The sequence below is a fragment of the Hemiscyllium ocellatum genome, chromosome 28 (assembly GCF_020745735.1).
Source record: "Hemiscyllium ocellatum isolate sHemOce1 chromosome 28, sHemOce1.pat.X.cur, whole genome shotgun sequence".
Lineage (NCBI taxonomy): Eukaryota > Metazoa > Chordata > Chondrichthyes > Orectolobiformes > Hemiscylliidae > Hemiscyllium > Hemiscyllium ocellatum.
Genome location: NC_083428.1, coordinates 42856856 through 42883492, shown reverse-complemented (window position 1 = coordinate 42883492; position 26637 = coordinate 42856856). Strand labels below are relative to the sequence as shown.

The following is a 26637-nucleotide window of genomic DNA, read 5'->3' as shown; positions in this document are numbered from 1 at the left end:
AGAGGATCAGACTTTTAATCTGAGGGTCCAGGGTTCAAGTCCCTGCTCGGGCGGGTCGCTTTTAAATTGCACTGCCACGGAACAACAGAGAAGGCGGTGCGAGCAAATCAGACTCAATGGCCCTCCCGTTCTGGCGGTGGCGGAAGCAAGCACAGGCCCGTTTTGCCTGCATTTCCGAACTGTCGCAGGTGCTGCCAAACTCGCGGTGTTTCTCCCGCAACGCGTGACTTCTGTTTGAATTGATCTCTTTCAGATCCTCCAAATTTGCGAAATCAGAAATTAGCATAGAATCCCTCGACTGTGGAAACAGGCGGGACGACTGTGGAAAGGCGACCGACTCTCCCAAGAGCATCCCCCAGGCAGCCAAAACCCTTACCGCATGACTATGCATTTACCCCGAACAAATGCACCGAAACTACACATCCCTGAAAACAATGGGCAATTTAGCATGGCCAGAACACCGGAGCTGCACACTTTTGGTCTGTGGGAGAAAGCGATCCGTCGGACGAAATCCACGCAGACACGGGGAGAATGGGCAAACTCCACGCAGGAGTCGACCGAAGTTCGAATCCGACATGGGTCCGTGGCGCTGGGAGGCAGCAGTGAAATCCTGATTATATTTGCACATGCTGAAGTTTCGATTTATGGAGACAGCTCTCATCGATGGTCTGCCTTTTTTCTACATCAACTCCGACACATCAAACGGAACCTTCATGCGCATCTTCCTTGTTTTGGAGCTGATGGTGATGTGGCAGTGCGTGTGGGAGTGTCGGTGTCTGCGGCTTGTGGTGGGGTGGATTGTGTCGAGCAGAGAGTGGATGCTGGGGGTAGGGACTGTGCGTGGTGTTGGAGGGATGATGACGAGGCTGCCTCATGAGCACCGTTCTTACTTTGGCGGTGCTGTGTTGTAAGCTTGCTGATGGCTTGGACGTGCCAGAGGTGTGTGTTGAGGAGGGTTGTTACAGTAGAGAGAGGACGGTGCGACAATGGAGTGGGGGTGATGAAGAGAGATGGCGGCTTGGAATCGGCCCTGCACAGCCGGGGCTGCCAGTCTTTCCCACTGAATTGTGTGGATTGTGTCAGAATGGCTGCGCGACAGTGTGAAGCGTGAACGTCTTACCCGGCTCAGGCCCAGGCCGGCCAGGAGCCCGGGTAGCTCAGTCGGTAGAGCATCAGACTTTTAATCTGAGGGTCCAGGGTTCAAGTCCCTGCTCGGGCGGGTCGCTTTTAAATTGCACTGCCACGGAACAACAGAGAAGGCGGTGCGAGCAAATCAGACTCAATGGCCCTCCCGTTCTGGCGGTGGCGGAAGCAAGCACAGGCCCGTTTTGCCTGCATTTCCGAACTGTCGCAGGTGCTGCCAAACTCGCGGTGTTTCTCCCGCAACGCGTGACTTCTGTTTGAATTGATCTCTTTCAGATCCTCCAAATTTGCGAAATCAGAAATTAGCATAGAATCCCTCGACTGTGGAAACAGGCGACCGACTCTCCCAAGAGCATCCCCCAGGCAGCCAAACCCTTACCGCATGACTATGCATTTACCCCGAACAAATGCACCGAAACTACACATCCCTGAAAACAATGGGCAATTTAGCATGGCCAGAACACCGGAGCTGCACACTTTTGGTCTGTGGGAGGAAAGCGGATCCGTCGGACGAAATCCACGCAGACACGGGGAGAATGGGCAAACTCCACGCAGGGAGTCGACCGAAGTTCGAATCCGACATGGGTCCGTGGCGCTGGGAGGCAGCAGTGAAATCCTGATTATATTTGCACATGCTGAAGTTTCGATTTATGGAGACAGCTCTCATCGATGGTCTGCCTTTTTTCTACATCAACTCCGACACATCAAACGGAACCTTCATGCGCATCTTCCTTGTTTTGGAGCTGATGGTGATGTGGCAGTGCGTGTGGGAGTGTCGGTGTCTGCGGCTTGTGGTGGGGTGGATTGTGTCGAGCAGAGAGTGGATGCTGGGGGTAGGGACTGTGCGTGGTGTTGGAGGGATGATGACGAGGCTGCCTCATGAGCACCGTTCTTACTTGGCGGTGCTGTGTTGTAAGCTTGCTGATGGCTTGGACGGTGCCAGAGGTGTGTGTTGAGGAGGGTTGTTACAGTAGAGAGAGGACGGTGCGACAATGGAGTGGGGGTGATGAAGAGAGATGGCGGCTTGGAATCGGCCCTGCACAGCCGGGGCTGCCAGTCTTTCCCACTGAATTGTGTGGATTGTGTCAGAATGGCTGCGCGACAGTGTGAAGCGTGAACGTCTTACCCGGCTCAGGCCGGGGCCGGCCAGGAGCCCGGGTAGCTCAGTCGGTAGAGCATCAGACTTTTAATCTGAGGGTCCAGGGTTCAAGTCCCTGCTCGGGCGGGTCGCTTTAAATTGCACTGCCACGGAACAACAGAGAAGGCGGTGCGAGCAAATCAGACTCAATGGCCCTCCCGTTCTGGCGGTGGCGGAAGCAAGCACAGGCCCGTTTTGCCTGCATTTCCGAACTGTCGCAGGTGCTGCCAAACTCGCGGTGTTTCTCCCGCAACGCGTGACTTCTGTTTGAATTGATCTCTTTCAGATCCTCCAAATTGCGAAATCAGAAATTAGCATAGAATCCCTCGACTGTGGAAACAGGCGACCGACTCTCCCAAGAGCATCCCCCAGGCAGCCAAACCCTTACCGCATGACTATGCATTTACCCCGAACAAATGCACCGAAACTACACATCCCTGAAAACAATGGGCAATTTAGCATGGCCAGAACACCGGAGCTGCACACTTTTGGTCTGTGGGAGGAAAGCGGATCCGTCGGACGAAATCCACGCAGACACGGGAGAATGGGCAAACTCCACGCAGGGAGTCGACCGAAGTTCGAATCCGACATGGGTCCGTGGCGCTGGGAGGCAGCAGTGAAATCCTGATTATATTGCACATGCTGAAGTTTCGATTTATGGAGACAGCTCTCATCGATGGTCTGCCTTTTTTCTACATCAACTCCGACACATCAAACGGAACCTTCATGCGCATCTTCCTTGTTTTGGAGCTGATGGTGATGTGGCAGTGCGTGTGGGAGTGTCGGTGTCTGCGGCTTGTGGTGGGGTGGATTGTGTCGAGCAGAGAGTGGATGCTGGGGGTAGGGACTGTGCGTGGTGTTGGAGGGATGATGACGAGGCTGCCTCATGAGCACCGTTCTTACTTTGGCGGTGCTGTGTTGTAAGCTTGCTGATGGCTTGGACGGTGCCAGAGGTGTGTGTTGAGGAGGGTTGTTACAGTAGAGAGAGGACGGTGCGACAATGGAGTGGGGGTGATGAAGAGAGATGGCGGCTTGGAATCGGCCCTGCACAGCCGGGGCTGCCAGTCTTTCCCACTGAATTGTGTGGATTGTGTCAGAATGGCTGCGCGACAGTGTGAAGCGTGAACGTCTTACCCGGCTCAGGCCGGAGCCGGCCAGGAGCCCGGGTAGCTCAGTCGGTAGAGCATCAGACTTTTAATCTGAGGGTCCAGGGTTCAAGTCCCTGCTCGGGCGGGTCGCTTTTAAATTGCACTGCCACGGAACAACAGAGAAGGCGGTGCGAGCAAATCAGACTCAATGGCCCTCCGTTCTGGCGGTGGCGGAAGCAAGCACAGGCCCGTTTTGCCTGCATTTCCGAACTGTCGCAGGTGCTGCCAAACTCGCGGTGTTTCTCCCGCAACGCGTGACTTCTGTTGAATTGATCTCTTTCAGATCCTCCAAATTTGCGAAATCAGAAATTAGCATAGAATCCCTCGACTGTGGAAACAGGCGACCGACTCTCCCAAGAGCATCCCCCAGGCAGCCAAACCCTTACCGCATGACTATGCATTTACCCCGAACAAATGCACCGAAACTACACATCCCTGAAAACAATGGGCAATTTAGCATGGCCAGAACACCGGAGCTGCACACTTTTGGTCTGTGGGAGGAAAGCGGATCCGTCGGACGAAATCCACGCAGACACGGGAGAATGGGCAAACTCCACGCAGGGAGTCGACCGAAGTTCGAATCCGACATGGGTCCGTGGCGCTGGGAGGCAGCAGTGAAATCCTGATTATATTTGCACATGCTGAAGTTTCGATTTATGGAGACAGCTCTCATCGATGGTCTGCCTTTTTTCTACATCAACTCCGACACATCAAACGGAACCTTCATGCGCATCTTCCTTGTTTTGGAGCTGATGGTGATGTGGCAGTGCGTGTGGGAGTGTCGGTGTCTGCGGCTTGTGGTGGGGTGGATTGTGTCGAGCAGAGAGTGGATGCTGGGGGTAGGGACTGTGCGTGGTGTTGGAGGGATGATGACGAGGCTGCCTCATGAGCACCGTTCTTACTTTGGCGGTGCTGTGTTGTAAGCTTGCTGATGGCTTGGACGGTGCCAGAGGTGTGTGTTGAGGAGGGTTGTTACAGTAGAGAGAGGACGGTGCGACAATGGAGTGGGGGTGATGAAGAGAGATGGCGGCTTGGAATCGGCCCTGCACAGCCGGGGCTGCCAGTCTTTCCCACTGAATTGTGTGGATTGTGTCAGAATGGCTGCGCGACAGTGTGAAGCGTGAACGTCTTACCCGGCTCAGGCCGGGCCGGCCAGGAGCCCGGGTAGCTCAGTCGGTAGAGCATCAGACTTTTAATCTGAGGGTCCAGGGTTCAAGTCCCTGCTCGGGCGGGTCGCTTTTAAATTGCACTGCCACGGAACAACAGAGAAGGCGGTGCGAGCAAATCAGACTCAATGGCCCTCCCGTTCTGGCGGTGGCGGAAGCAAGCACAGCCCCGTTTTGCCTGCATTTCCGAACTGTCGCAGGTGCTGCCAAACTCGCGGTGTTTCTCCCGCAACGCGTGACTTCTGTTTGAATTGATCTCTTTCAGATCCTCCAAATTTGCGAAATCAGAAATTAGCATAGAATCCCTCGACTGTGGAAACAGGCGACCGACTCTCCCAAGAGCATCCCCCAGGCAGCCAAACCCTTACCGCATGACTATGCATTTACCCCGAACAAATGCACCGAAACTACACATCCCTGAAAACAATGGGCAATTTAGCATGGCCAGAACACCGGAGCTGCACACTTTTGGTCTGTGGGAGGAAAGCGGATCCGTCGGACGAAATCCACGCAGACACGGGGAGAATGGGCAAACTCCACGCAGGGAGTCGACCGAAGTTCGAATCCGACATGGGTCCGTGGCGCTGGGAGGCAGCAGTGAAATCCTGATTATATTTGCACATGCTGAAGTTTCGATTTATGGAGACAGCTCTCATCGATGGTCTGCCTTTTTTCTACATCAACTCCGACACATCAAACGGAACCTTCATGCGCATCTTCCTTGTTTTGGAGCTGATGGTGATGTGGCAGTGCGTGTGGGAGTGTCGGTGTCTGCGGCTTGTGGTGGGGTGGATTGTGTCGAGCAGAGAGTGGATGCTGGGGGTAGGGACTGTGCGTGGTGTTGGAGGGATGATGACGAGGCTGCCTCATGAGCACCGTTCTTACTTTGGCGGTGCTGTGTTGTAAGCTTGCTGATGGCTTGGACGGTGCCAGAGGTGTGTGTTGAGGAGGGTTGTTACAGTAGAGAGAGGACGGTGCGACAATGGAGTGGGGGTGATGAAGAGAGATGGCGGCTTGGAATCGGCCCTGCACAGCCGGGGCTGCCAGTCTTTCCCACTGAATTGTGTGGATTGTGTCAGAATGGCTGCGCGACAGTGTGAAGCGTGAACGTCTTACCCGGCTCAGGCCGGGCCGGCCAGGAGCCCGGGTAGCTCAGTCGGTAGAGCATCAGACTTTTAATCTGAGGGTCCAGGGTTCAAGTCCCTGCTCGGGCGGGTCGCTTTTAAATTGCACTGCCACGGAACAACAGAGAAGGCGGTGCGAGCAAATCAGACTCAATGGCCCTCCCGTTCTGGCGGTGGCGGAAGCAAGCACAGGCCCGTTTTGCCTGCATTTCCGAACTGTCGCAGGTGCTGCCAAACTCGCGGTGTTTCTCCCGCAACGCGTGACTTCTGTTTGAATTGATCTCTTTCAGATCCTCCAAATTTGCGAAATCAGAAATTAGCATAGAATCCCTCGACTGTGGAAACAGGCGACCGACTCTCCCAAGAGCATCCCCCAGGCAGCCAAACCCTTACCGCATGACTATGCATTTACCCCGAACAAATGCACCGAAACTACACATCCCTGAAAACAATGGGCAATTTAGCATGGCCAGAACACCGGAGCTGCACACTTTTGGTCTGTGGGAGGAAAGCGGATCCGTCGGACGAAATCCACGCAGACACGGGGAGAATGGGCAAACTCCACGCAGGGAGTCGACCGAAGTTCGAATCCGACATGGGTCCGTGGCGCTGGGAGGCAGCAGTGAAATCCTGATTATATTTGCACATGCTGAAGTTTCGATTTATGGAGACAGCTCTCATCGATGGTCTGCCTTTTTTCTACATCAACTCCGACACATCAAACGGAACCTTCATGCGCATCTTCCTTGTTTTGGAGCTGATGGTGATGTGGCAGTGCGTGTGGGAGTGTCGGTGTCTGCGGCTTGTGGTGGGGTGGATTGTGTCGAGCAGAGAGTGGATGCTGGGGGTAGGGACTGTGCGTGGTGTTGGAGGGATGATGACGAGGCTGCCTCATGAGCACCGTTCTTACTTTGGCGGTGCTGTGTTGTAAGCTTGCTGATGGCTTGGACGGTGCCAGAGGTGTGTGTTGAGGAGGGTTGTTACAGTAGAGAGAGGACGGTGCGACAATGGAGTGGGGTGATGAAGAGAGATGGCGGCTTGGAATCGGCCCTGCACAGCCGGGGCTGCCAGTCTTTCCCACTGAATTGTGTGGATTGTGTCAGAATGGCTGCGCGACAGTGTGAAGCGTGAACGTCTTACCCGGCTCAGGCCGGGCCGGCCAGGAGCCGGGGTAGCTCAGTCGGTAGAGCATCAGACTTTTAATCTGAGGGTCCAGGGTTCAAGTCCCTGCTCGGGCGGGTCGCTTTTAAATTGCACTGCCACGGAACAACAGAGAAGGCGGTGCGAGCAAATCAGACTCAATGGCCCTCCCGTTCTGGCGGTGGCGGAAGCAAGCACAGGCCCGTTTTGCCTGCATTTCCGAACTGTCGCAGGTGCTGCCAAACTCGCGGTGTTTCTCCCGCAACGCGTGACTTCTGTTTGAATTGATCTCTTTCAGATCCTCCAAATTTGCGAAATCAGAAATTAGCATATAATCCCTCGACTGTGGAAACAGGCGACCGACTCTCCCAAGAGCATCCCCCAGGCAGCCAAACCCTTACCGCATGATTATGCATTTACCCCGAACAAATGCACCGAAACTACACATCCCTGAAAACAATGGGCAATTTAGCATGGCCAGAACACCGGACCTGCACACTTTTGGTCTGTGGGAGGAAAGCGGATCCGTCGGACGAAATCCACGCAGACACGGGGAGAATGGGCAAACTCCACGCAGGGAGTCGACCGAAGTTCGAATCCGACATGGGTCCGTGGCGCTGGGAGGCAGCAGTGAAATCCTGATTATATTTGCACATGCTGAAGTTTCGATTTATGGAGACAGCTCTCATCGATGGTCTGCCTTTTTTCTACATCAACTCCGACACATCAAACGGAACCTTCATGCGCATCTTCCTTGTTTTGGAGCTGATGGTGATGTGGCAGTGCGTGTGGGAGTGTCGGTGTCTGCGGCTTGTGGTGGGGTGGATTGTGTCGAGCAGAGAGTGGATGCTGGGGTAGGGACTGTGCGTGGTGTTGGAGGGATGATGACGAGGCTGCCTCATGAGCACCGTTCTTACTTTGGCGGTGCTGTGTTGTAAGCTTGCTGATGGCTTGGACGGTGCCAGAGGTGTGTGTTGAGGAGGGTTGTTACAGTAGAGAGAGGACGGTGCGACAATGGAGTGGGGGTGATGAAGAGAGATGGCGGCTTGGAATCGGCCCTGCACAGCCGGGGCTGCCAGTCTTTCCCACTGAATTGTGTGGATTGTGTCAGAATGGCTGCGCGACAGTGTGAAGCGTGAACGTCTTACCCGGCTCAGGCCGGAGCCTGCCAGGAGCCCGGGTAGCTCAGTCGGTAGAGCATCAGACTTTTAATCTGAGGGTCCAGGGTTCAAGTCCCTGCTCGGGCGGGTCGCTTTTAAATTGCACTGCCACGGAACAACAGAGAAGGCGGTGCGAGCAAATCAGACTCAATGGCCCTCCCGTTCTGGCGGTGGCGGAAGCAAGCACAGGCCCGTTTTGCCTGCATTTCCGAACTGTCGCAGGTGCTGCCAAACTCGCGGTGTTTCTCCCGCAACGCGTGACTTCTGTTTGAATTGATCTCTTTCAGATCCTCCAAATTTGCGAAATCAGAAATTAGCATAGAATCCCTCGACTGTGGAAACAGGCGACCGACTCTCCCAAGAGCATCCCCCAGGCAGCCAAACCCTTACCGCATGATTATGCATTTACCCCGAACAAATGCACCGAAACTACACATCCCTGAAAACAATGGGCAATTTAGCATGGCCAGAACACCGGAGCTGCACACTTTTGGTCTGTGGGAGGAAAGCGGATCCGTCGGACGAAATCCACGCAGACACGGGGAGAATGGGCAAACTCCACGCAGGGAGTCGACCGAAGTTCGAATCCGACATGGGTCCGTGGCGCTGGGAGGCAGCAGTGAAATCCTGATTATATTTGCACATGCTGAAGTTTCGATTTATGGAGACAGCTCTCATCGATGGTCTGCCTTTTTTCTACATCAACTCCGACACATCAAACGGAACCTTCATGCGCATCTTCCTTGTTTTGGAGCTGATGGTGATGTGGCAGTGCGTGTGGGAGTGTCGGTGTCTGCGGCTTGTGGTGGGGTGGATTGTGTCGAGCAGAGAGTGGATGCTGGGGGTAGGGACTGTGCGTGGTGTTGGAGGGATGATGACGAGGCTGCCTCATGAGCACCGTTCTTACTTTGGCGGTGCTGTGTTGTAAGCTTGCTGATGGCTTGGACGGTGCCAGAGGTGTGTGTTGAGGAGGGTTGTTACAGTAGAGAGAGGACGGTGCGACAATGGAGTGGGGGTGATGAAGAGAGATGGCGGCTTGGAATCGGCCCTGCACAGCCGGGGCTGCCAGTCTTTCCCACTGAATTGTGTGGATTGTGTCAGAATGGCTGCGCGACAGTGTGAAGCGTGAACGTCTTACCCGGCTCAGGCCGGAGCCGGCCAGGAGCCCGGGTAGCTCAGTCGGTAGAGCATCAGACTTTTAATCTGAGGGTCCAGGGTTCAAGTCCCTGCTCGGGCGGGTCGCTTTTAAATTGCACTGCCACGGAACAACAGAGAAGGCGGTGCGAGCAAATCAGACTCAATGGCCCTCCCGTTCTGGCGGTGGCGGAAGCAAGCACAGGCCCGTTTTGCCTGCATTTCCGAACTGTCGCAGGTGCTGCCAAACTCGCGGTGTTTCTCCCGCAACGCGTGACTTCTGTTTGAATTGATCTCTTCCAGATCCTCCAAATTTGCGAAATCAGAAATTAGCATAGAATCCCTCGACTGTGGAAACAGGCGACCGACTCTCCCAAGAGCATCCCCCAGGCAGCCAAACCCTTACCGCATGACTATGCATTTACCCCGAACAAATGCACCGAAACTACACATCCCTGAAAACAATGGGCAATTTAGCATGGCCAGAACACCGGACCTGCACACTTTTGGTCTGTGGGAGGAAAGCGGATCCGTCGGACGAAATCCACGCAGACACGGGGAGAATGGGCAAACTCCACGCAGGGAGTCGACCGAAGTTCGAATCCGACATGGGTCCGTGGCGCTGGGAGGCAGCAGTGAAATCCTGATTATATTTGCACATGCTGAAGTTTCGATTTATGGAGACAGCTCTCATCGATGGTCTGCCTTTTTTCTACATCAACTCCGACACATCAAACGGAACCTTCATGCGCATCTTCCTTGTTTTGGAGCTGATGGTGATGTGGCAGTGCGTGTGGGAGTGTCGGTGTCTGCGGCTTGTGGTGGGGTGGATTGTGTCGAGCAGAGAGTGGATGCTGGGGGTAGGGACTGTGCGTGGTGTTGGAGGGATGATGACGAGGCTGCCTCATGAGCACCGTTCTTACTTTGGCGGTGCTGTGTTGTAAGCTTGCTGATGGCTTGGACGGTGCCAGAGGTGTGTGTTGAGGAGGGTTGTTACAGTAGAGAGAGGACGGTGCGACAATGGAGTGGGGGTGATGAAGAGAGATGGCGGCTTGGAATCGGCCCTGCACAGCCGGGGCTGCCAGTCTTTCCCACTGAATTGTGTGGATTGTGTCAGAATGGCTGCGCGACAGTGTGAAGCGTGAACGTCTTACCCGGCTCAGGCCGGAGCCGGTCAGGAGCCCGGGTAGCTCAGTCGGTAGAGCATCCGACTTTTAATCTGAGGGTCCAGGGTTCAAGTCCCTGCTCGGGCGGGTCGCTTTTAAATTGCACTGCCACGGAACAACAGAGAAGGCGGTGCGAGCAAATCAGACTCAATGGCCCTCCCGTTCTGGCGGTGGCGGAAGCAAGCACAGGCCCGTTTTGCCTGCATTTCCGAACTGTCGCAGGTGCTGCCAAACTCGCGGTGTTTCTCCCGCACCGCGTGACTTCTGTTTGAATTGATCTCTTTCAGATCCTCCAAATTTGCGAAATCAGAAATTAGCATAGAATCCCTCGACTGTGGAAACAGGCGACCGACTCTCCCAAGAGCATCCCCCAGGCAGCCAAACCCTTACCGCATGACTATGCATTTACCCCGAACAAATGCACCGAAACTACACATCCCTGAAAACAATGGGCAATTTAGCATGGCCAGAACACCGGAGCTGCACACTTTTGGTCTGTGGGAGGAAAGCGGATCCGTCGGACGAAATCCACGCAGACACGGGGAGAATGGGCAAACTCCACGCAGGGAGTCGACCGAAGTTCGAATCCGACATGGGTCCGTGGCGCTGGGAGGCAGCAGTGAAATCCTGATTATATTTGCACATGCTGAAGTTTCGATTTATGGAGACAGCTCTCATCGATGGTCTGCCTTTTTTCTACATCAACTCCGACACATCAAACGGAACCTTCATGCGCATCTTCCTTGTTTTGGAGCTGATGGTGATGTGGCAGTGCGTGTGGGAGTGTCGGTGTCTGCGGCTTGTGGTGGGGTGGATTGTGTCGAGCAGAGAGTGGATGCTGGGGGTAGGGACTGTGCGTGGTGTTGGAGGGATGATGACGAGGCTGCCTCATGAGCACCGTTCTTACTTTGGCGGTGCTGTGTTGTAAGCTTGCTGATGGCTTGGACGGTGCCAGAGGTGTGTGTTGAGGAGGGTTGTTACAGTAGAGAGAGGACGGTGCGACAATGGAGTGGGGGTGATGAAGAGAGATGGCGGCTTGGAATCGGCCCTGCACAGCCGGGGCTGCCAGTCTTTCCCACTGAATTGTGTGGATTGTGTCAGAATGGCTGCGCGACAGTGTGAAGCGTGAACGTCTTACCCGGCTCAGGCCGGAGCCGGCCAGGAGCCCGGGTAGCTCAGTCGGTAGAGCATCAGACTTTTAATCTGAGGGTCCAGGGTTCAAGTCCCTGCTCGGGCGGGTCGCTTTTAAATTGCACTGCCACGGAACAACAGAGAAGGCGGTGCGAGCAAATCAGACTCAATGGCCCTCCCGTTCTGGCGGTGGCGGAAGCAAGCACAGGCCCGTTTTGCCTGCATTTCCGAACTGTCGCAGGTGCTGCCAAACTCGCGGTGTTTCTCCCGCAACGCGTGACTTCTGTTTGAATTGATCTCTTTCAGATCCTCCAAATTTGCGAAATCAGAAATTAGCATAGAATCCCTCGACTGTGGAAACAGGCGACCGACTCTCCCAAGAGCATCCCCCAGGCAGCCAAACCCTTACCGCATGACTATGCATTTACCCCGAACAAATGCACCGAAACTACACATCCCTGAAAACAATGGGCAATTGAGCATGGCCAGAACACCGGAGCTGCACACTTTTGGTCTGTGGGAGGAAAGCGGATCCGTCGGACGAAATCCACGCAGACACGGGGAGAATGGGCAAACTCCACGCAGGGAGTCGACCGAAGTTCGAATCCGACATGGGTCCGTGGCGCTGGGAGGCAGCAGTGAAATCCTGATTATATTTGCACATGCTGAAGTTTCGATTTATGGAGACAGCTCTCATCGATGGTCTGCCTTTTTTCTACATCAACTCCGACACATCAAACGGAACCTTCATGCGCATCTTCCTTGTTTTGGAGCTGATGGTGATGTGGCAGTGCGTGTGGGAGTGTCGGTGTCTGCGGCTTGTGGTGGGGTGGATTGTGTCGAGCAGAGAGTGGATGCTGGGGGTAGGGACTGTGCGTGGTGTTGGAGGGATGATGACGAGGCTGCCTCATGAGCACCGTTCTTACTTTGGCGGTGCTGTGTTGTAAGCTTGCTGATGGCTTGGACGGTGCCAGAGGTGTGTGTTGAGGAGGGTTGTTACAGTAGAGAGAGGACGGTGCGACAATGGAGTGGGGGTGATGAAGAGAGATGGCGGCTTGGAATCGGCCCTGCACAGCCGGGGCTGCCAGTCTTTCCCACTGAATTGTGTGGATTGTGTCAGAATGGCTGCGCGACAGTGTGAAGCGTGAACGTCTTACCCGGCTCAGGCCGGGGCCAGCCAGGAGCCCGGGTAGCTCAGTCGGTAGAGCATCCGACTTTTAATCTGAGGGTCCAGGGTTCAAGTCCCTGCTCGGGCGGGTCGCTTTTAAATTGCACTGCCACGGAACAACAGAAAAGGCGGTGCGAGCAAATCAGGCTCAATGGCCCTCCCGTTCTGGCGGTGGCGGAAGCAAGCACAGGCCCGTTTTTCCTGCATTTCCGAACTGTCGCAGGTGCTGCCAAACTCGCGGTGTTTCTCCCGCAACGCGTGACTTTTGTTTGAATTGATCTCTTTCAGATCCTCCAAATTTGCGAAATCAGAAATTAGCATAGAATCCCTCGACTGTGGAAACAGGCGACCGACTCTCCCAAGAGCATCCCCCAGGCAGCCAAACCCTTACCGCATGACTATGCATTTACCCCGAACAAATGCACCGAAACTACACATCCCTGAAAACAATGGGCAATTTAGCATGGCCAGAACACCGGAGCTGCACACGTTTGGTCTGTGGGAGGAAAGCGGATCCGTCGGACGAAATCCACGCAGACACGGGGAGAATGGGCAAACTCCACGCAGGGAGTCGACCGAAGTTCGAATCCGACATGGGTCCGTGGCGCTGGGAGGCAGCAGTGAAATCCTGATTATATTTGCACATGCTGAAGTTTCGATTTATGGAGACAGCTCTCATCGATGGTCTGCCTTTTTTCTACATCAACTCCGACACATCAAACGGAACCTTCATGCGCATCTTCCTTGTTTTGGAGCTGATGGTGATGTGGCAGTGCGTGTGGGAGTGTCGGTGTCTGCGGCTTGTGGTGGGGTGGATTGTGTCGAGCAGAGAGTGGATGCTGGGGGTAGGGACTGTGCGTGGTGTTGGAGGGATGATGACGAGGCTGCCTCATGAGCACCGTTCTTACTTTGGCGGTGCTGTGTTGTAAGCTTGCTGATGGCTTGGACGGTGCCAGAGGTGTGTGTTGAGGAGGGTTGTTACAGTAGAGAGAGGACGGTGCGACAATGGAGTGGGGGTGATGAAGAGAGATGGCGGCTTGGAATCGGCCCTGCACAGCCGGGGCTGCCAGTCTTTCCCACTGAATTGTGTGGATTGTGTCAGAATGGCTGAGCGACAGTGTGAAGCGTGAACGTCTTACCCGGCTCAGGCTTGCATTTCCGAACTGTCGCAGGTGCTGCCAAACTCGCGGTGTTTCTCCCGCAACGCGTGGCTTGTGTTTGAATTTGTTATGTTATTCAGGTGGATATCCTCAATAGGTATGGGTTACTACCGGATTAAACTACAGTACCTCGGGCATATACCTGAGGCCGTTACCTGTCAAGTTTACCAGTGGTCCCTATTGACAGTATGGTTCTGATAGCTACAAACTCGGCTGGGTTTATCGCAGGTCTCTAGGTCCCTTCGGTTTATCCTTTCACCTAGGAGTGTGAGGGATTCACTTTAAGTCAATCCTAATGCCTTCTCAGCTAAGTTCTAGACTTAACATACCAACACAAAGGTAAACATATCTTATCAAATAAAGGTTCGGCGAATACGAAGTGTGTGGTGTAAAATATAATAGAAATTTATCACTATAATAAGTTGAATGCTCACAATCAGATGTTTTCAGTTAATCACAATCGTTACAGCCTTTTTGAATGTTCTTAAAAGATACCTAGGATAAAAGCAGAGCTTAATACTTGAGTGTCCCAAATGGGATCTTCTTAGACTAGCGTGTTTCAGCTAGTTGGTTCAGATTGTATCTTCTTCAGGCTAGAATGCAGTGCCTCAACCGAGAATCTTTTAGGCAGGCGTATTTCAGCAAGCTCTTAGCCGTCCGTATGCTTCATCCGATCGGTCTGTATTTTGCACAAATGTGTCTTTTCTGCAAGCCTGGTGGTTCAGAGGATCTGCAGTTAAGCCGAGATGGTTGGGTGACTCATTGTCTGTGTTTCAAGACAAGAGTGAGTTCTGTCTGTTTTAGCTCTGCTTTTATCCCTTACAGTCTAAGTTAAGCGATTACATCATTTGTTTAAAGAACTGGAATCTCAAACTGTGCCTCGGTCAGCATTGTTTAAAGGTCGCGTTAAACACTTAATTAGCTGAGGAAACAATTAGTAGCTGATAAGTAACTGGTAAAGAGCAGCTGCCACGTTGTCATAGTTATACTTAATTGTTGCTAGGCTAAAATACAATAAAGAGTTAATAGTATCATTGTTGCTACAATCTAATATAATCAGGTAAAATTCCACAGAAGAATCGAGTCTTTTCATGAAGAAGTAGACGGATCCCATGACACTTAACGAGTTAATAGCATCATTGCTGTTAAGCTTAATCTTATACAATATAATATAATCAGGTAAAATTCCACAGAAGAATCGAGTCTTTTCATGAAGAAGTAGACGGATCCCATGACACTTAACGAGTTAATAGCATCATTGTTGTTAAGCTTAATCTTATACAATATAATATAATAAGTTAAAATTCCACAGAGGAATCGAGTCTTTTCATGAAGAAGTAATGGATCCCGTGACATCCCCCTCTTGAAAAGCGAGATTTCCCCATGTGTCTTTAAAAAGTTCAAATGATAGCTGAACAGAGTTCTACAATGATTGTTGTACCAATAGCAGCATGTATCAGGAATTTTTCGTTTTTCTGCGCTCCATTATTATTATCTTCACTTTATTCATCAGCGATGTAGTTTGTTGCAGTTGATGCTCTTATTATGAAAGCTATTGTGAGTAAAGCGGAAAAGGCAACATTAAATCAACGCATACATTTCATTTAATTATGCGAAATCATTCTGAGTCAGACTTCCCATGGCGGGTTTCATGATCAGATTCAGTTGTTGGGGTTCCGACGAATTTCATCAGTGGATTTCGTTTCCAATCATGTTGGTGGTCAAAGAGCCGGACCTCTGGTTTCCATGTTGGTTTTGGTTCGGGGTCTTGACAGCCATCGTGTTTCCAATTGTACCATGAAGTTTGTTGGACCGTCCGTTTTGGTCTTTCATTCAGAATCCTCATTTTGTACTCATGGAAGTCTTTGAGATCCTGTTTGCGGTCTCTTTCGCATGCCATGTACGGGGATATTTTGTGTTGTCTCCGGAGTTCCCTCAGGAGGCAGTCATTGTATCCAGGTGGGTTCTTATATTCTCTATCCGTCCATTTCCAATCATGGGTCGGTGATGTATAAGTTACCACCGTTTCTATGGCTTTAGGTGACCATGTCCATTTTGACCATTCGGTTATCATATCGATTTGTGGATGAGGTAACGGTCTGTTGGCTTCTCTGGTTACGTAATTAAACTCGTCTTGTTTTATGTTGGATCGGAGCATGTTTAGGTCGGTTAGGTTTTCTTCATTCCGCTTTTGTAGTTTTGCAACATAGTTCAGACAGTCCACAAAGGTATATTTTCCTTTGGAGAGTATCATTAAGTGTTCAGCCAGGTTATGGCCTCTTCTACGGTCATACTGTACCATATATTCTTTTGAAAGGGGTGTTTGTCGAATGCGTTCCCCTTTGAGCAAATCTGGGCCTGGCAACATCTTCGTTGGTTTGCATACAGAAAGTAATATGTTCATATTCAATTCTTCGAATAGCATTGAGCAAAATGTGCATATTAGTCTCTGTGCCTTTTTACGTCCATTACAATTTAAACATTGTCCAATGTTGTGTTCTTTTAGAACTGTTCTTGGCTCAGTCCACCATCCGTATTCCGTGTGGTGTTGGTTTCCTTCTTTCTAGTTACCCATTCTTTAATTTTTGGATATTGATAAAGGAATATTGAGGTTGTTTTTTTTTCGCATAGATGCAGAGGGTTTGTTGAGTTCCAGTAATGTAAGTTTTTGGTTCCATTTTGGTGCACAGGTTTTCTGTGGTTTTGGTTTCTTCCAAGGTGGTAGCTGCTTGGACTTATTTTGTTTTTCTGGTTTAGCGTCACCCAGAGACGGGTCGCGTCTGTGTTTCAAAGGTTTGGTTTGGTTTTTGGTTTGGACAAACGAAGGTTTATCCTGGTTCGAGGTCTGTGTTAAGACCGAATGACAGACAATTAATGTCTTTAGAATCAAGTGAATGGTAGCACAATAAATGGCCCATTCTGGTTCGTAATTAAAAGATATGATTATGGTTGAGGAGATCAGTGTTAAAAACGATCCCCATTCTCCCTTAGTAATTCCAAATTTTCTTTGTTTAAATTCAAAGCCAATCATAATTGTGAGAATTAGTCCTATACCTAGGGTCAAATGGATCCATTTATATTTTACCAAGCCCCAAAGGAGCTGGAGTCCTTTCAGAATGTTTCCTCCTATAATGGGTAGGTGGTGGCAGTAGGCGTCCCATAGACCTACGGGCATGACTACAGGGCTAAATTGTTCTTTCATGTGGGAGAAAATACCACATTGGTTCAAGGAATTCCCGTTCCTTCACAATAGTTCAGAGTCCCAAGTAAGTCTTGGTTTTGTTTTCCCAGGAAGTCTAGGACTTCTTGGTATTTGGTTGTGGTTTCATCCATGCTTGCCGGTCGAGGAAGCAGGATGTGGTTTATTTTCGTTCTGGAATCAATCCCTTGATTAATGGCTTGAGTAATGGCCAAATTACGACCACAAACACCCAGAGTAGGATAAGCCCCACTAAGAGCGGTGTATGTTGTTCTAGGCCAAGCCATGATAGAATCCAATAAATCCAATCATAGATTTGCACCCAAATGTTTGCAGTAGTTTGTAATACTGACATAGTCCATGCATTAATATGCAAGTTATCATACCAATTTTTTCTTGATTCTTCTACCCATATTTTTATCTCTTCCTGTAGAGTTTTTTGGTCAGCCTTCCTTTCTTTTGATATTAGGTTCTGGAGGGTCTTTAGCTTCTCGTCATCCGTTGGGCCCGAGAAGGTTATCTCCATCCATTGCTTTTCTGAATAGATGGTTAGCATTCTTTCAAAATGTTCTAGGTCAGGTTTGGGTTTTTCTATTTTTAGATTAATTTTTTCTGCCGGGTTCTTATAAGTTTCTCTGTTTTGTCTCATAATTTTGCCATTACATCCGACATGTCCTGTCGTAACATTAAATTCTCCTGACTGGTTTGTTAGCCAGGTATTTCCAGATGGGAAGTACTCTATCTGGCAATCTTTTTTAACATATTGAACCGTGTTATTATCACAGGGTTTTAATAGGATTAAATTAGAGAATTCGATCAGTTGAGGCTGATTGTTAATTTGAATACATTTTTCCTTTTTCAGCCACCCATTTTTTAGGCTTTGCCAAATTGGTTGTTTTATTTTAGTTTCGTAATTTTCGTTTGTGAGAATGGATTTGATCTCTACTAGTGAGATCTTTAGTTGCTGATCTTTGTTTTCCATGTGGGGTCTGTATACCCTTGAGGTTAAATCAGCTATTGTCCTGTTTTCTGTTCTTACGGTGTTATGCAACCATCGTCTAGTTATTACATTTAATTGATTTCTAAGGTCATTAAAGGCAATTTGCCAGGCTTGGTCTTTTTTGATTGTTATCACCTCTATTATTAGGTTTTTTGAGTTTTCCCATTGTATTTTCTGATTTTTGAATAAATCCTTAATATATGCTTCTACCTGTTGTTGTCTATTATTATTATTATTTTCATTATTGTTGCTGTTACTGCTTTTTTGATTTGTGGTTATCACCAGCCATCTATCAGGAGAAGATTGTTCCCAAAAGGTGGCATTCTGCTTTGTTTTGTAGCAGTGCATCCTGCCCCAATGGTAGCAGTACAGAGTTGTATTTTCTACTTTTATTTCAGTTCCCTGTCTTTGTGGGTCTTTTAGGAAGTATTTTAATTTTTCCCAGTCTTGATATACTGATTTCCATTTAGATGTTTGATTTCCATCTGGTTTTTCTGCCTCAGTGTTATACTTTTTGGTATTATTTTCATAGTAATTATCCTAAGGAACTTCATAAGTGTATCCACATTTAAATCTACCGTGTTCTATATATACTACTTTTCCTGAGTTGGGAATTTTGCAGGACCATGGTCCATGGGTTTCATTTCTTTTTGCTCTATTATCATTTGGGCAGTTTTGGAGGAGAGCGGTATTGTATCCTGATGGACTATAACATTGTGTGGCTTTATCGGTGCATCCAATTATATGGGTGTTATTTTTATAATAATAGTAACAGGATTCATTTGTTTGTCTCTTGTGGTTTACATCTTCCCATTCTTTCCCTTGGTCTCTTTAGGTAAGGATAATTCTGCTTCATACCCTAAGGCAAAGTGGTTACAGACATCTATATATTGTCTGAATAACTTCGTAAAGTTTACTGGTTTCTTTAGTAATTCTCCTATTTCTTCTCTGGACTTGGATTGGTTAAAGATGGTAGGATCGCATATTATCAGTGTTTTGTTTTCTTTAAACATTTTCTTAAGGTAATAAGTTCCTAATCCTTGAACTTGCGTATCATCTTGTCCTAGTAGGGTGAGGTAAACCTGATCCGTGTCACCTGTGGCATTCCATCTTTGTCCTTGGTCACCTCCTTCTTGGTAGTGCCAAGTAGAGTTTGCATATAGTATTATCGGTTGGTGAGTGTTCATATTATTTAGGGGGTTGCCAATATTTGGATAGGAGCAGTTATAGTGGTTTTTCGATCCTGGACTCTGATAGTCTGAACGGTTATACATTTTGTATAAACAGTAGAGCCATCTATCTCTCTCTGAGGTTTCTTCATTTGTTGTAACATTTTGTATACTATAAGATAGTAATTTGTCTATCCAATTTTGTATAAGATTATCTATTCTTTGATCTTGTTCTTGGTTTTCATTCCCAAGCTCCTGTTTTAAGATTATTATGTCTAAGGTGTATGTGTGTCCTATAATTTCTTCTCCTATCATTTCTGCTGAGGGTCTTGGATCTGTCCAAGTTTCATATTTTTGAGCTTGCGCAACATTTATCGTAATTAGTCCTAACATTTCTAGGGCCATGTTAGATAGGGTTAATCCTCCTATTATTAGAGGCATTCCTGCTGAATTTGTCGAGTTACTGTTGCTGTCGGGGTTATTACCTGTGTTACATTCCAGGCTGCGCTTTATTACTGCCTGCAGTATCCATCCTATAGTTAGAAAGGCTAATACTATAAATAGTAGGGTGTGTTGAACTATATTACACTTAGAGCAGTGTTCTGCCGTGAGTTTCTTTTGTTTAATCGTCTTAGTCTCTTCTTTCTTGGTTTTTTTTTTATTTAAGTTTAGGAGGGTTTTTTACTTTTGGTATCCTTTTGCCTTTCCCTAATTGTCCTAACTCCATATTGTTCTCTTTTTGTTTTTTGTTTCCTTTAAATATTGGTTTCCAATTTTTTTCATTTCTGCAGTTTACATCTCTTTTGGAGGTTAAAAATCCCTCCATTTGTTCCCTGTGTTTCTCTTCTTCTCCTAAATATACAGCCATCCAATCTGCCATGTTCTTAGTCTTTGTTAACTGGTCTTATATTATCTACAGATAAAGTCCTTTCCTTACCTTCCTTCCCAACTGTCACTGTCCTATTTCCTACTTGGATTATCTGTTGAGGCAAATGATAGCGGGCTTTAAAGGCTCTTCCTGATTTATTTTGTTTTTTCTCTTGTACCCAATCTCCTACTTTAGGTTGCCAAAATTTTCTGTCTTGAATTTTCTGTTCCCTTTGTTGTCTTAATTCTTCTTTTTTAGTTTTTAGGAGATCTATCCATTCTTTTTTAAGTTTAGTTTGGGTTTCTATTTCAGGCTTATTTTCTGTATTCATTTGTACTCCATATCTCAAATAGTGCGGAGTTATATGGTTCTCTGCTCCTAAGAGATCTATGGGTGTGTTATTGATGGCCAGCTGCACCTCCTTCAACCATTGACTCCAACTACCACCGCGAGTGCACAATAATTTTGCCAAGGCTAGTTTGACATCTTGGTTTCTCCGTTCTACCTTTCCTGCCGATTCAGGATGGTAAGGTGTGCTAAACTCAAGCTGTATCCCATGAGCGGTACACCACATGTTAAAGTCCTGGTTTTTAAAGCCAGGTCCTTGGTCTGTATGAATTACTCTGGGAGGCCCATTAGCGACCAGAATCAACTCACTAGCTTCTATAACATCTTGTGTCCTACAACTCTTTGTTGGGATCAGGGTGGTGAATCCGGTACATTCATCATTACATACTAGGCAATATTTATTCGGTCTTTTAAATGGCTTTTTCCCGTGAGAGGTCGGCAATGGGCCGATAAAATCCATTATCCATTTATACCCGGGCTCCATATTTTGTGACCGAATAATTTTCGGTTCTTTTTTAGTTCCTCCCTTGATATTATATTTTAGGCAAGTTTTGCATTCATTACAATATCTTTTAACTTCTGCATTCATCCCAGGCCACCAGTATTTCTGCTTTAGGTGTGACTGAGTGGTTTTTATTCCTGGATGCACGGCCCCTAAGCCTTCGTGGGCCGTCTTGATAAGTTCTCTTCTCCCTTTCCTAGGGGGTATTATCTTAGCCTGTTCTGTGGTTTGATCTTTAAATTTGGTTTTGACTACCCCATCAGATTCTTCCCAGTAGTCCTGATTTTTAGGGTATCCTTTTACTTCCTTGCCCTGAAGTAAGTCTTCCAATTCTTTGTCCTGATTCTCTTTTTTCATTTGCCTAGTTATTACTCTTATTTTATATTCTTTTCCCAAACTTGCGGCTTTGGCTGCTCGGTCAGCTAGATCATTTCCTTTTTTGTGTTCACCTTCTTTCTGGTGTCCTCTGACATGTATTACTTTTACATTTGGGAGGTTTTCTTTTAATCTAGCTATTTCTTCCCATATTTGTCTATATTGTATGGGGTGATTCCTACAATCATGGAATCCTTTTTCACTCCATTTATCTAGTTCCTCGTTATAGCCTCTACTGGCATAAAAGCTATCTGTACAAACGAGAATTTGGAGTTCTGCAGGAAATTGGCTTGCTTCTTTTAAGGCTAATTCTAACGCCTTTACTTCTGTTTTCTGGGCTGAACCTCCCAGTGGTCCTTTTATTTATAAGACCTTTTCTTCTTGGAACTCATTGTTTAGTTTTGTACCGATTACTATTCCTATTCCTGTTAATTTTTCTTCTTTACCTTGTTTATCCAGGCCTCTTTGGGCACTACCATCTGTATAGATGTACATATCTGGATTGAATTCAGTTTTTTCTTCAGTAGCAGCTAGTTTACATTTCGGTGTCCACCAAGTATCTGTTTTTCCTGTAAGGGGCTGTATTTCTATAGTGGGGTCAGCTAGTAGGATATCCCATTTTTCATACCTGGCCGAGTGGACCCTTTGGCTCCTTTCTATTTTTTGTTGTTTGGATTGTAATTCTGCCAATTCCGTGAGGATTATTATCTTTCCTTCCCCTTGGATTTTTCTGATGGGTTCCACTGCTCTAGTTATGGCTACCCATGTTTTTTCTATTTTTGGGTATTTCCTCTCTGTTTCTGTAAAGTTTAAATAGATATATTGGAAGGGTTTGTTCTGTCCTTGACTGGTTACTCTTACGGTGGCACTTTCTTGCCCTATAATTACTTCTAGTGTAATGTCTTTCCCTGGTTCATGCTTTCCCATGTTTTCTGCTTTATTTAATTGGTTGATTAGTTCATTTAGGTTATTTTGATCTTCTTCAGTCCATGAGAATACTTTCTCAGTTAGTTTTTTGTACAGGGGTTTAGATATTTCTGCATATCCTGGGACAAAGTCTCTGGCATAGTTACATAGGCCTAATATTGCTTGTAATTCTTTAATTTTGGTAGGAGGTTGAATATCAGCTATTTTTTCACTGTATTCTTCAGTTAGTCCTTTCCCTGCATTGGTTAGTTCCACTCCTAAGTATTTTACCTTTTCTCTGGCGATCTGGGATTTTGCTAGTCCAATTATATATCCCTTATGGTACAGGTGTTCCATTATTCTATGTAGGCAGGCAAAATGTTCTTCTAGGTCACCATGAGTGATATAAATATAATCGACATAGCATTCTATTTGTCCTGGTGGAGCTAAGTTTTGTACTGTTTTTCTGACCTCTGCAGAAAATATTACAGGGCTGTTTAGGTATCCCTGAGGGAGTCTGGTCCAAACTAATTGTCTCCCTAGGGTGTCTGTTATGGCTGTATATGGCCATTCTTCTTTTGGGATTGGATGACTCCAAAATCCATTTGATAAGTCTAGGGTAGTTTTATATTTCTCCCTTCTTAAGGTATTCAATGTAGTCTGAGCTCCTTTAAAGTATGACGAGAAGGGCACTGATCCTGAATTCAAGTCTCGGTAGTCACAGACAAGTCTGTACTTTCCTGGCTTACCAGGCTTTGGTATTCCAATTATGGGTGTATTGTATGGGGATCCTTTTTCTATTAGGACTCCCTGTTCCTCAAGTCTTTCTATGACTTTTTGGATTTCCCTAGCTATCTCTGGTTTGTTGATGCCGTACTTCTTTTTGATTTTGAAGTGTCCCATTCCTGTGGGAGTGGGATCAATGTTTAGATTACCGCAATGGTATGAGTCCTTTTGCCAGATTTCCCACTGAGTTTGCACTAGGTGTTTTATTTTTGCTCTGATTTTGGGGTTGCTTTCTTTATCTAAAATTTCTTTTAAGTCTTCTGTTCTTTTGTCTTCTGTTTGTTCTAGTAGTTTGTGTCTTTTAATGTCTTCCCATCCTAATATTACAGGTTCTCCCTGGTCTTTTAGACCTTCTATAATTAGAGCTTTAGTCTCTATTTGTTTTCCATTTTTTAGGATTAATTTGATTTTTCCTACATTTGCCCATTTTACAGGTGCTCCTATGCCCTGATAAGGTTCTGTTCCTACTTTTGGTATGTTTAGTTTTTCTGCCAAACTTTTGTCCATTAATGACATTTCTGCCCCTGTGTCTAGCATTATTGTGAGCCATTGCTGTCTGTGGGGTTTATACCCCTCTATTTTTCCTTGTTCTTGAGGGTAGCATGGTTCTGCTGCTGTCTGTCTGGGTTTTCTCACCATCCCTGTCTGGTGGATTCTTTGCCCTTCTGTATTTCTTTCGTCCCCTTGTGCTTGCACTCTGGCTGATCCAGAGGTTATTGCTTGTCCCTGACTGTTTCTGGGTCTCAGGTTGTATCGTTTTTGTTGAACTTGTCCATTTGGAGGCCTAGGTCTAAAATTTTGTTGGGGTGGCCTATATTCCCGAGGTTGTTGTGGTTGCTGGGCTGGCTGTCGTGGAGGTTGGTATCCCCCTCTAGCTCTTGGGTCTTGATAATTCGGAATGGGGTTTCTCCCTAAATAGTTTGGCTTACTCCTGGAATTGGTCTAGGAGGTAGCTGCTGTCAGGGAGGTCCCTGGTTCCTGGGTTGGACTTTTTCCACTACCTGAACCAATGGTTCATATTGGGGTCGGTATGTCCATGGTTTTCTTTGGTTTTGTTGGCGTCCTTGCGCCTTGGGTTTCTGGGTTTCTGATTTAGGTTTTTCTGATTTCCTTTCCTTGGCTTCTGGTTGAGGTCCGTGGGGATTTTGTTTTCCTATTCTATCTAGGGATAGATTGAGGACTTCTCCTAAGTTGATTAATTCTTGTCTGAATACTTGCCATGGGTTTTGTCCCTGTCCTAGTGCTCTGTTTGTGGCTTCCCTGAGCCTGTTTGCATGGCCTTCGTTCTGGAATTGTCTGAATAATTGCGACCTGACTTGGACATAGTTTATTTCTAGATCTTCAGCGGATTGTGCTACCTGGAGCATTGTTCTCCCTGATTCCAGGAGTGTTTTGAATATCTTGTTGGCTGCTTCTGCTCTTTGGGTTCCATATACCCGGTTGTGGGCTTCATGGAGTATGGTAACTAGATTTATGGTGGTGTGCGGTTCCTGATCTAAAGCAGGACAATCCAGGGCTTTAAATAAATCTGAATTTTCTTGGGGGGTTAGTCCTTCCAAGAAGGCTTTTAGTTTTTCGAAATGTTGAATTATATATTTTATTGCTGCTCTGTCATCTGAGGGAAAGTCTAGGAAGCAGATTTTAAAATTTTTCAGTGAGGGATCACCGTACACACGGTGGGCTGCTACCGGTTGTGGTGCTTGTCCGGCTTGTCCGGGCCTGGGATTATTGATTAGCCATCGGGCTTTTTCTACAGCATGTTGCGCCACTAGGAATTGTGGTGCTACTCTATTTAGTTGGGGTATTTGGAGCACTCTGTCTACTGCCACTATAATTTGCTGAGCTATATCTTCTGCCCAGGCATGTTCTGACATGCCTGGTACTAGCGGTACTTCTCTTCCCCTTAGGTCTGTTTCTCTTCTAATTACTGTTACCGTATGTTGAGCTGGTAGAACGCCAGCGGTATGCTGGTGGGCTGGTTCTAGGGGGTTTCCAGTTCCATCTGCTGGTATACATCCATCACAGTGATGGTGAGTTCCATCTACATATTCTATTCTGAACCTGTATCGGAGTCTTGCTGCTGAAAGTTCTCCATTGAGTCTGTTTAGTCCTTCTAGGACTGACTCATCTGCCCTCAGTCTTACCTCCTGACCTCTTAGGTTAGGTGGGGAGACTATATTGTCGTTTCCTGCTGCGATTATTTCTGCCCAATCATTTCTAAAATAATAGGCAGGTATATTGGCCATTTTCTTTTTCATTTTGAGGGGCTTTTATTTTTTTGTACTATTTGATATATCCCTACAGAAGGAGTTTATTTGGTGACAAAGATAATATTTACGCCGTGAGGTTCAAGGTAGTGCAATCTCTCGAGCCCCACGTTGGGCACCAATTGTTATGTTATTCAGGTGGATATCCTCAATAGGTATGGGTTACTACCGGATTAAACTACAGTACCTCGGGCATATACCTGAGGCCGTTACCTGTCAAGTTTACCAGTGGTCCCTATTGACAGTATGGTTCTGATAGCTACAAACTCGGCTGGGTTTATCGCAGGTCTCTAGGTCCCTTCAGTTTATCCTTTCACCTAGGAGTGAGAGGGATTCACTTTAAGTCAATCCTAATGCCTTCTCAGCTAAGTTCTAGACTTAACATACCAACACAAAGGTAAACATATCTTATCAAATAAAGGTTAGGCGAATACGAAGTGTGTGGTGTAAAATATAATAGAAATTTATCACTATAGTAAGTTGAATACTCACAATCAGATGTTTTCAGTTAATCACAATCGTTACAGCCTTTTTGAATGTTCTTAAAAGATACCTAGGATAAAAGCAGAGCTTAATACCTGAGTGTCCCAAATGGGATCTTCTTAGACTAGCGTGTTTCAGCTAGTTGGTTCAGATTGTATCTTCTTCAGGCTAGAATGCAGTGCCTCAACCGAGAATCTTTTAGGCAGGCGTATTTCAGCAAGCTCTTAGCCGTCCGTATGCTTCATCCGATCGGTCTGTATTTTGCACAAATGTGTCTTTTCTGCAAGCCTGGTGGTTCAGAGGATCTGCAGTTAAGCCGAGATGGTTGGGTGACTCATTGTCTGTGTTTCAAGACAAGAGTGAGTTCTGTCTGTTTTAGCTCTGCTTTTATCCCTTACAGTCTAAGTTAAGCAATTACATCATTTGTTTAAAGAACTGGAATCTCAAACTGTGCCTCGGTCAGCATTGTTTAAAGGTCGCGTTAAACACTTAATTAGCTGAGAAAACAATATGTAGCTGATAAGTAGCTGGTAAAGAGCAGCTGCCACGTAGTCATAGTTATACTTAATTGTTGCTAGGCTAAAATACAATAAAGAGTTAATAGTATCATTGTTGCTACAATCTAATATAATCAGGTAAACTTCCACAGAAGAATTGAGTCTTTTCATGAAGAAGTAGACGGATCCCATGACACTTAACGAGTTAATAGCATCATTGCTGTTAAGCTTAATCTTGTACAATATAATATAATCAGGTAAAATTCCACAGAAGAATCGAGTCTTTTCATGAAGAAGTAGACGGATCCCATGACACTTAACGAGTTAATAGCATCATTGTTGTTAAGCTTAATCTTATACAATATAATATAATAAGTTAAAATTCCACAGAGGAATCGAGTCTTTTCATGAAGAAGCAATGGATCCCGTGACAAATTGATCTCTTTCAGATCCTCCAAA

General features: G+C 47.2%; 11 non-coding genes across 11 annotated transcripts; all 11 read left to right on the top strand.

The window, feature by feature from the left end:
• Positions 1–1146: 1146 nt before the first annotated feature.
• On the top strand, positions 1147–1219 carry trnak-uuu (transfer RNA lysine (anticodon UUU)). The gene has a single exon. It is a non-coding gene; the product is annotated as a tRNA-Lys (tRNA).
• Positions 1220–2295: 1076 nt separating this feature from the next.
• trnak-uuu (transfer RNA lysine (anticodon UUU)) lies at positions 2296–2368 on the top strand. The gene has a single exon. It is a non-coding gene; the product is annotated as a tRNA-Lys (tRNA).
• Positions 2369–3441: 1073 nt separating this feature from the next.
• trnak-uuu (transfer RNA lysine (anticodon UUU)) lies at positions 3442–3514 on the top strand. Its single transcript has one exon. It is a non-coding gene; the product is annotated as a tRNA-Lys (tRNA).
• A 1073-nt stretch (positions 3515–4587) lies between these two features.
• Positions 4588–4660, top strand: trnak-uuu (transfer RNA lysine (anticodon UUU)). The gene has a single exon. It is a non-coding gene; the product is annotated as a tRNA-Lys (tRNA).
• A 1076-nt stretch (positions 4661–5736) lies between these two features.
• trnak-uuu (transfer RNA lysine (anticodon UUU)) lies at positions 5737–5809 on the top strand. The gene has a single exon. It is a non-coding gene; the product is annotated as a tRNA-Lys (tRNA).
• Positions 5810–6884: 1075 nt separating this feature from the next.
• Positions 6885–6957, top strand: trnak-uuu (transfer RNA lysine (anticodon UUU)). The gene has a single exon. It is a non-coding gene; the product is annotated as a tRNA-Lys (tRNA).
• A 1076-nt stretch (positions 6958–8033) lies between these two features.
• Positions 8034–8106, top strand: trnak-uuu (transfer RNA lysine (anticodon UUU)). Its single transcript has one exon. It is a non-coding gene; the product is annotated as a tRNA-Lys (tRNA).
• A 1077-nt stretch (positions 8107–9183) lies between these two features.
• Positions 9184–9256, top strand: trnak-uuu (transfer RNA lysine (anticodon UUU)). Its single transcript has one exon. It is a non-coding gene; the product is annotated as a tRNA-Lys (tRNA).
• A 1077-nt stretch (positions 9257–10333) lies between these two features.
• On the top strand, positions 10334–10406 carry trnak-uuu (transfer RNA lysine (anticodon UUU)). Its single transcript has one exon. It is a non-coding gene; the product is annotated as a tRNA-Lys (tRNA).
• Positions 10407–11483: 1077 nt separating this feature from the next.
• Positions 11484–11556, top strand: trnak-uuu (transfer RNA lysine (anticodon UUU)). Its single transcript has one exon. It is a non-coding gene; the product is annotated as a tRNA-Lys (tRNA).
• Positions 11557–12633: 1077 nt separating this feature from the next.
• trnak-uuu (transfer RNA lysine (anticodon UUU)) lies at positions 12634–12706 on the top strand. Its single transcript has one exon. It is a non-coding gene; the product is annotated as a tRNA-Lys (tRNA).
• Positions 12707–26637: the final 13931 nt, after the last annotated feature.